Here is a 9,807-nt window from a genome sequence, read left to right on the forward strand (position 1 = left end):
TTCTTGTGTTTTACTACGCTCCTGTCCTTTTCTCTTTTGCATACAACCCATCAGTATAATAACGTACGGTGTAATAACTTGAGTGCCTCACTTATGGTCTGTTTCCCTCAACCAGGATAAAAATTTCAAGGTGGCAAAATCATTGTAATGGTTTGTATGCTGACCTATCCTCTGCACCCCAGGAACGGGCGTGACCCACATAAGCTATAGAATGAATGTTTCTTGAAGCACTCGGTGTCTCTGTAATATTCCTGTCTGTTAGAACCACTCTCTGTCTTCCCTTCACTTTGAGTACCCTAGAGTCTCAGGCATAAAAACAACAATTGTATTTTGAAGACAAGACTAAAAAAGGGACTAAAAATTTCACACAGCCATGTGTACGACTTCTCCCACTTATGGGACCTTGATGTCCTCCATTTAACTCCCATTGGGATTATTGTTCATTTTGAACAAGTGGTTTCACTCCTCTGTTTCTGCCATTTCTGTTAGATACCTTTCTCACCTTAATAGCTTTGCTTATGTGCACACTTCACAGATGGTTTTCACAGATACTCACCATTCCCTTTGCAGACCTTGTCACTGCTATTACAGGTGACATGATAATCACTTCCCAACAAGGAGATGAGGTCATAGAAACACAAAGCCTTATTTCAGAGTTGAGATGCCCCTTTTCACACCTGCACAGCTGCTGCCCAGGCATCTACTGTGCTGATGGGAAATACCAGTCAGGTAAGTAGCAATGTGTTTCAGGTAAGTGTCAGATTTTGAGACAAGCTTCATTAGAAAATTCAGTCGTCCATATGGAAAAAAAATTCTGTTTCAGGGGATTGGAATATAAAAGTATACACACACCTGTAATACATACACGTTCAGGACAGATTTTTAAATTTTTTTTATTTCATATTGTATAGTTAATTTACAGTGTGTTAGTTTCAAGTGGACAGCAAAGTGATTCAGTTATACATATACATATACTTTTCAGATTCTTTTCCCATTTAGTTTATTACAGAACACTGAGTTCCCTGTGCTTTACAGCAGGCAGGACAGGTTTTTTTCAGGATACCCTCAGCATAGTGCTGCTCTCGTTCACCTGTGTTGAGACCGCCTGACGTCTCTCTTTCTCCTTTGTCTCTGACTCAACACAGTTTTCGCTGTCAAGGTTTCATGCTACAGGCAAATGGCCAGAAATAAGAGAAAGACAAGCTCCCAGCAGCTGAGCTGGCATCTGGTGTCTGCGTCTTGTTTTTGGGTGGCGGGAGAGAGTATGTTGGGTTAAATGCAATCTGTCTTAATATGCCTTTAAAGTTCTGTTCTTAGATGAAAGTTAACTTTTATTTAGAGAAAAGTAAGGTTCATTTCATCTCCAATGTGAGGGACAATTATTTAAAGAAACATGTGGCTACCTATTGTGTTTGACAAGATGTTATAGGGACAGGTTGGATGTTTTCTGCCCCACATCAGAAGCATTATGTATCTCCAAGATATTTTGCTATTAGCAAGAAATGGCTTTAGATATCATAATCTTGGTGTTTTAGATGGTTGTTACCATAGATTTTTTTAAAGTTGAAGTATAGTTGATTTACAATGCTAATCACTGCTGTACTGCAAATATATATATTTATTTATTTATTTATTTATTTATTTATTCTTTTCCATTATGATTTATCATAGGATACTGAATATAGTTCTTTTTGCTATACAGTAGGACCTTGTTTATCCATTCAAAAGCTTACATTTGCTAACCATAGACTTGTTCAGTGTCTAGACAGACTCAGTTGGGGGGGAGGTTGGAACATGTCTTAAAATTATGTACTATTAATACATGCCTTATTTCTTTGAAAATGTGTAGATTTTTGAGTCTTCATTTAAAATATTTGTATATTCTTTTGCCTTATGATGAAAGTCTTATTTGCCAATTATATTAATACACTTTGCATATGTTTCTAATAATTAATGCCAAATAACTGGCAAAATGTGAGTATGGACAAATGTTTAATATATCTTATAGATACTTTTATTTTCATATATGCCTCTGTGTAACTTGTGATGTTTTTTACTAGTACACATAGAACATCATGCTGATGGACAACCAGGGAAAATTTTTTATTTGAATCTTGATACCTAATTTTGATTAATATTTTTCAACAATTATGTTACATATTTATATGTGTAAAACTACTTCATGAAGCCTAGTTTATCCTTCTATCCTGTGAAATCTTTGCCTCAATTCATATTCCTCTACTTTCATAAAAAGAAAAAATGGGAAACATACACGTGTTTTATAGCTTGCATTTTTCTTCTCAGAGTGTATTGTGGCGGAAGATCTCTATCAGTGCACAGATAGCTCCCTCACACATCTCTGCAGCCTCAGAGTTTCCTGTTGTGCGTTTGGCCACTTCCACTCATGCAGCAGACGACTTCATGATCGTAGTCTTCATTTCCATTGCCTTTGCACACATGAGCAAAAATCCTAAGTGCCCACTTAACATGAGATTATACGAGATGCAGGCTTAATATTGAAAACTGAGGGCATGGTGATCATGACACACCTCTTCTCATCCTTTTCATCCTTCGCTCCTCTAACTTCAGTGAAACCAGTGCCCTCTAGGCACTGATGCGATGCTTTCTGCCAGCTTGGAAATGGGGACTATATTCCTCATTCAGACAGGAATTGGCCTCATGGGAAATATCTCCCTCTTTTGTCTTTATAACTTCACTTTGCTCACTGGACATAATTTGAGGCCCATAGACCCAATCCTCATGCAACTGGTCATCGCCAATGCCACAGTTCTTTTCTCTAAAGGCATACCACAGACACTGGCAGCTTTTGGATGGAGGTATTTCCTGGATGACACTGGATGTAAACTTGTCTTCTATTTCCACAGAGTAGCCATGGGAGTTTCCTTTAGCACCACCTGCCTCTTCAATGGCTTCCAGGCCATTAAGCTCAAGCCCAGTATCTGGAGGTGGATGGAACTCCAGATGAGAGCTCTAAGATTCATTGCCTTCTGCTGTTTCCTCTGCTGGATTGGGCATATCTTGATAAATTCTTGTATTCTTATCATAGTAAAGGGTCCACTGAATGAGAAGAACTTCAGTACGAGAAATAGTGATGGATACTGTTCTTGGTATATGACAGAGGGTTCTGTAGGCTCATTGTACACAGTCATGTATTTTTCCCTTGACATTGTGAGTTTAGGCTTCATGGTTTGGGCCAGCAGCACTGTAGCTCTTTTCCTGCGCAGACACAAACAGCGAATCCAACACATCTGCAGCAACCGCGTCTCCCCCAGACCTTCCTGTGAGGTCAGAGCCACACGCACTGTCCTGATCCTGGTAAGCTCCTTTGTTGCATTCTATACAATCTACATTGTTTTGACAATTTGGATGACTCTAGTTGCAAACCGAGGGCAGTGGATGGTGAACACCTCTGTCCTTTTGGCCACATGTTTTCCAGCATTCAGCCCCTTTGTGCTCATTATCAAGGACACGCGTATCTCTCAGTTCTGCTTTGCCTGTAGGGCAAGGAAAACGCTGTTTGCTAATGTGATTGTCATTCTATGAGTCTGTTCTCAGTGGGATTCAAATATTTATCTCAACATTTGTGAATATTATGGGGACCTCTTAAGTGTTGGGTATTAATTAACCCTAAAAGGAAATATATTATCCGTTTCTAATGGCCAACATTAAGTATTTAAATAATTAAAACTTATTTTTATCAGCTGTTTTCATTCAAATAATTTCAAAATATTCTGACTTTAAATACTAATAGCTTATTTTTTAAAAGGTCTATTTATCTCTGGATAATGGAGTGTGCTCTATTTTTTAAAGTCTTACTCAATCTTTTGTAATTGGAAATCCCAGCAATTTTAATGAAGTCTAGATATAATGTACATACATGTGTAAATATCTACATTCAACTGCCAATAGCATTTATTACATACCAAAATTATGGGTCTTTAATCTTACTTAATTTCAAAATTATCAAATCTATTTTACTGTTGTTTTATAAAGTTAATATACACATGTTCAATGATTTCCTTTGCTTATTTTAAAGTTTGTGAGAAAACTATCATTTATTTTATAGTAGTTTTTTAACATTTAAAAGCAATATGCTGTGCTCAGTCACTTCAGTCGTGTCCAACTCTTTGCAACCTATGGACTGTAGCCAGCCAGGCTTCTCTGTCCATGTGATTCTCCAGACAAGAATACTGGAGTGGGTTGCCATGCCCTCCTCTAGGGGATCTTCCCAACCAAGGAATCGAACCAATATCTCTGGTGTCTCCTGCATTGTAGGCAGTTTCTTTACCCACTGAGCCACCTGGGAAGCCCATTAGGACACAAGATCCCCTAGACCTTGTTCCCATGAGCTCATGGTATCAGAATGTGGAGAAGCAAACCTACAGATCTGTCTCCTGACTACCTTCATAAGGCATGTAACTGGTCTGCTATCAACTGTGCACAGGCCTCCTGAATGCATGGTTTCTGCAGCCCTGCAGAGCCCATTAAGCTGCTGATGTGAGTGACATATGCAGTAGAGGGCACCGGTATCAAGACACATGCACTCAGGTGTCAGAGCAGCAGTTCACGTGCTCTCATCAAGCGCAGGATATGAAGTAAGTGAAGAACAGAACCAGGAGAAATCATGTCCTAGAGCAGGCTGGTAGGCACTGTCAGTGGGCTGTGCAGTGGTGTCGTGTGTGTGTGTGTGTGTGTGTGTGTGTGTGTGTGTTAGTCACTCAGTTGTGTCCAACTCTTTTGCGACCCCATTGAACTGTAGCCTGCCAGGCTCCTCTGTCCATGGAATTCTCCAGGCAAGAATACTGGAGTGGATTGCCATTTCCTTCTCCAGAGTGTCTTATACAGGAATTGTTAATTTGCATGTCATAGGCCAAATTTGTAAACAATGATGTTCAGTTACTTAGTCATGTCTGACTCTTTGCAACCCCGTGGACTGCAGCATGCCAAGCCTCCCTGTCCTTCACTATCTCCCAGAGTCTGTTGAAACTCATGTCCATTGAGTCGGTGATGCCACCCAACAATTCTTGATATTTGGGTGTAACTAAGGGGAAGAAGGGAGAAGGCAATGGCGACCCACTCCAGTACTCTTGCCTGGAAACTCCCATAGATGGAGGAGCCTGGTAGTCTGCCGTCCATGGGGTCGCAAACAGTCGGACCCGACTGAGCGACTTCACTTTCACTTTTCACTTTCATGCATTGGAGAAGGAACTGGCAACCCACTCCAGTGTTCTTGCCCGGAGAATCCCAGGGACGGGGGAGCCTGGTGGGCTACCGTCCATGGGGTCGCACACAGTCAGACACGACTGAAGTGACTTAGCAGTAGCTGCAGCAAGGGGAAGTGGTCATGGTCAGAGATACAGGGCAAGAAATTGTGGTGTAAATAGAGGGGCTGGCAGGAGAAGGCACTGGGAGCTGAGGATTCCTCTGCCCAAGAAGTAGAGGGGTTGGTTGATCTGAGTCAGGTGCCTCCTGAGGAAATCATTAATCTCCACTAATATTTAGAATGGCACTGGGACTTCCCTGGCTGACTAGTGGTTAGGCCACTGTGCTTCCACTGCAGGGGACCGGGTTCCATTGCTAGACCTAGATCCCACATGACACAACTAAGATTCAGTGCAGTTAAAAGTTCTCTCCAAGATTTTCATAGAGGTAGTCATAGACAAAACATGTAATAAAACAAAAACTAAGCACTGTACCAACGCTCTTTTAACATTTTGACTGTAATCATGTCTCCGCTTTTATGTTGAGAATCCTGAGTTTAAGGCGTCTTCTTTTACTCCATTAACCATAGGCTATGCTCTTATCTTTAATGTATTTCATCCTTGCCTGCCCACAATACCACTTAGCTAATTTCCGGATATCAGAATGGGCCAACCATCCCTGCAGATGCCCCCATGATGGAAACATTTCCCAGAATGACGGGTTCAGTAGGTCGCAGACTGCGTGGGGGATGAGCTAACGACCAGAAGAGTCGCTCCGAGAGCGTGCAACGTGTCGGGGTGGGACTTCCGGCATCTTGCACATGGCGGTTATTATGGCTGTTTTTGATACCATTCGCTGGATCAGAGGTTCGAGGTCCCCACTGCACAGTGGTGGGTCTGACATTCAGTGTGGGCGCTGCCATAGTGTCTCCACCGTGTCCTGCTCAGGTCTACCTCTTATCTCCCGGGTAGCCCTGGCACTGCTCCGCCCACACCTTCCCATGGCCACGCTGAAGGCCCAGGCCCAGGTGAATGTCGGATCTCCAGACTCTCAACCTTAACCCTACTTAAAAACGAAGGGTCTCAGCTCTGGCTATAGCAGTGCATGCTCCTGTTTCCAGAACAGCGGGGCCGTTATAGATATAGGGTCCCCAGTTCTGACAGGGAATGATGAAATGTGGAAGAGTGTTACAGGCAGAGGGACACACATATTCAAAGCCTTGGAGGCACACATGAGTCAAGACCATTCTGGAAACCTGGGTTCCCTCTCGTGTCCGCAGGAAGCAGTGTGAAAGGAGGCACACTTTGGCAGTCCAAGCAGCTGGGTCTTCAGTCGGGGGCTCCTGGGAATCATGGACGTTGGAAGAGAGCAGGGACTCTGAGCCGTGGTTTTCAAAGTATTTGAGATGTTGCTCAGGGCGAGCAGACTGGGTGGGACAAGGCAGGATGAAAGTGGAGGGGGGAAAACCAGTGAGGAGGCACAGGAGGACAGTTCTGGCGGTAGACAGTTCTAGAAGTGGCAGTAGCCTGGAGATTAATGCAGGTTCTTGATGGATCTTAATGATCGAAGTAAATAACCACTCAGGTTTTTTGCCCAAACATCTAGGAGAATGAAGATGGGGAATTTGGTGGGAGAAACAGGATTCAGGGCAGATTATCAGTTGGATTTTGGATATGGGGGTTTTGAGATGCCCCAAAGTGGAGGTGGCACATAAGCAACTGCATTCCAGGTCTGGAGTTTTGAGGAGGGACCCTGAGGCCTGGACCAGAATCAAGCCTTGTGCTCAGATTGGGAGAGCAGGTTTTACTGTCAGATGAATCCTGAAGAGGGATGTGCTGAAGGGCAGAACTAAGTTGAGCGTGTAGTGGGGAGGGGTACTGTGGTACAAGAAGAATCTGCCAGAGGGGAAAGCAGTAGGAAGTAAAGAGCCATGGCTGGAATGGAAATATTGGTGGAAAATGTAGATGCTCCTTTTTTAAGTCTCAGCAGACTCACATACACTCCCTGTAAACAGGGGAAAGGCCAGCCAGGCTCGTGCAGCAGCCTGGACCCAATCATGAACGGAGGGGTCTCAGCTTTCTCAGGAAATTTCAAATTTATAAATGGATGGACTTAAGGCTACCCAGGCACTTAATAATTGATTGAAATTGGCTCCAAAATCCACAGAGGATACCAGTCTTGCTTTCTGGAACTTTCTGGGATTTTTAAATATTTTTGATCCATGGTTGCTTGACTCCGCAGATGCAAAACTGGTAGATATGCAAAGGACCAAGCATTTTTATTAAATATCACATTTTCTTAAATGCTTAACAGGCGGGTAAGAAGCAACCAAATTTTAAAAAACTCATCACTTTATTTACACCAATATCATTTCCTGAAGTGTTAATCCTGTGGGCAGAATTAGCTCACCTTTACTATTTTTGCTATTTCAAATCCTGAAAGATGATGTTGTGAAAGTGCTGCACTCAATTTGCCAGCAAATTTGGAAAACTCAGCAGTGGCCACAGTACTGGAAAAAGTCCGTGTCCATTCCAATCCCAAAGAAAGGCAATACCAAAGAGTGCTCAAACTACTGCACAATTGCACTCATCTCACACGCTAGTAAAGTAATGCTCAAAATTCTCCAAGCCAGGCTTCAGCAATATGTGAATGGTGAACTTCCAGATGTTCAAGCTGGTTTTAGAAAAGGCAGAGGAACCAGAGACCAAATTGCCAACATCCGCTGGATCATGGAAAAAGCAAGAGAGTTCCAGAAAAACATCTATTTCTGCTTTATTGACTATGCCATAACCTTTGACTGTGTGGATCACAATAAACTGTGGGAAATTTTGAAAGAGATGGGAATACCAGACCACCTGACCTGCCTCTTGAGAAATCTGTATGCAGGTCAGGAAGCAACAGTTAGAACTGGACATGGAACAACAGACTGGTTCCAAATAGGAAAAGGAGTTCGTCAAGGCTGGATATTGTCACCCTGCTTATTTAACTTATATGCAGAGTACATCATGAGAAACGTGGACTGGAAGAAACACAAGCTGGAATCAAGATTGCTGGGAGAAATATCAATAACCTCAGATATGCAGATGACACCACCCTTATGGCAGAAAGTGAAGAGGAACTCAAAAGCCTCTTGATGAAAGTGAAAGTGGAGAGTGAAAAAGGTTGGCTTAAAGCTCAACATTCAGAAAACGAAGATCAAGGCATCCGGTCCCATCACTTCATGGGAAATAGATGGGGAAACAGTGGAAACGGTGTCAGACTTTATTTTTTGGGACTCCAAAATCACTGCAGATGGTGACTACAGCCATGAAATTAAAAGATGCTTACTCCTTGGAAGGAAAGTTATATCCAATCTAGATAGCATATTCAAAAGCAGAGACATTACTTTGCCAACAAAGGTCCGGCTAGGCAAGGCTATTGTTTTTCCTGTGGTCATGTATGGATATGAGAGTTGGACTGTGAAGAAGGCTGAGCGCCGAAGAATTGATGCTTTTGAACTGTGGTGTTGGAGAAGACTCTTGAGAGCCCCTTGGACTGCAAGGCGATCCAACCAGTCCATTCTGAAGGAGATCAGCCCTGGGATTTCTTTGGAAGGAATGATGCTAAAGCTGAAACTCCAGTACTTTGGCTACCTCATGCGAAGAGTTGACTCATTGGAAAAGACTCTGATGCTGGGAGGGATTGGGGGCAGGAGGAGAAGGGGACGACAGAGGATGAGATGGCTGGATGGCATCACTGACTCGATGGATATGAGTCTGAGTGAACTCCGGGAGTTGGTGATGAACAGGGAGGCCTGGTGTGCTGCGATTCATGGGGTCGCAAAGAGTTGGACACGACTGAGTGACTGAACGGAACCAACTGAACTTACTATTTTTTAAAAACATACATAAATTTGCTGCTTTAGCCATCTCTAAGTACATTCTTTAAAAGTATAGAGTACATTTATGTTGTTCACAGGATTCACCCATGTTGTGGCAGGTATCAAAATTTCCTTCCTTTTTAAAGTTGAATAATATTCCAGTGTATGTGTACAACACCTGTTTATCCATTCAGTGGTTGATGGACATTTGGGTGGTTTTGACCTGTGGCTATGGTGAATAACGCTGCCATGAACATGGCTGTGCAAATGTATCTTCATGTCCTTGCTTTAAAATGTTTTGGGTATATGCTTAAAAGTGAAATTGCTGAGTTATATGTTAAATCTATGTTTAATTTTTTAAGATTTTTGTCATACCATTTTCCATAGCAGCTCCACCATTTTACATTTCCACCAGCAATACCACAAGGGTTCCAAATCTTCCAGAGCCTAGCCAACTTCTACTTAGAAACTTCTAAATATACAATTCAGTTTTGTTAACTAAAGTCATTAAGCTGTGAATTACATCCACAAGTCTTAATCATCTTTCAACTAGAAGTCTGTAACTTCTGATATCCTTCACTCATTTTATCTACCTATCTTCTCTTGTTCTGGCAATCACTAATCTGTTGTCTGCATCTGAGTTTGGTGGTGGTGTTGATTTTTTTATTTTTTATTTTTTTTACGATTCTTGAGCACCATGGGTTAGAACTGCTTGCATTCACTCA

The sequence above is a fragment of the Bubalus kerabau genome, chromosome 17 (assembly GCF_029407905.1).
Source record: "Bubalus kerabau isolate K-KA32 ecotype Philippines breed swamp buffalo chromosome 17, PCC_UOA_SB_1v2, whole genome shotgun sequence".
NCBI lineage: Eukaryota > Metazoa > Chordata > Mammalia > Artiodactyla > Bovidae > Bubalus > Bubalus kerabau.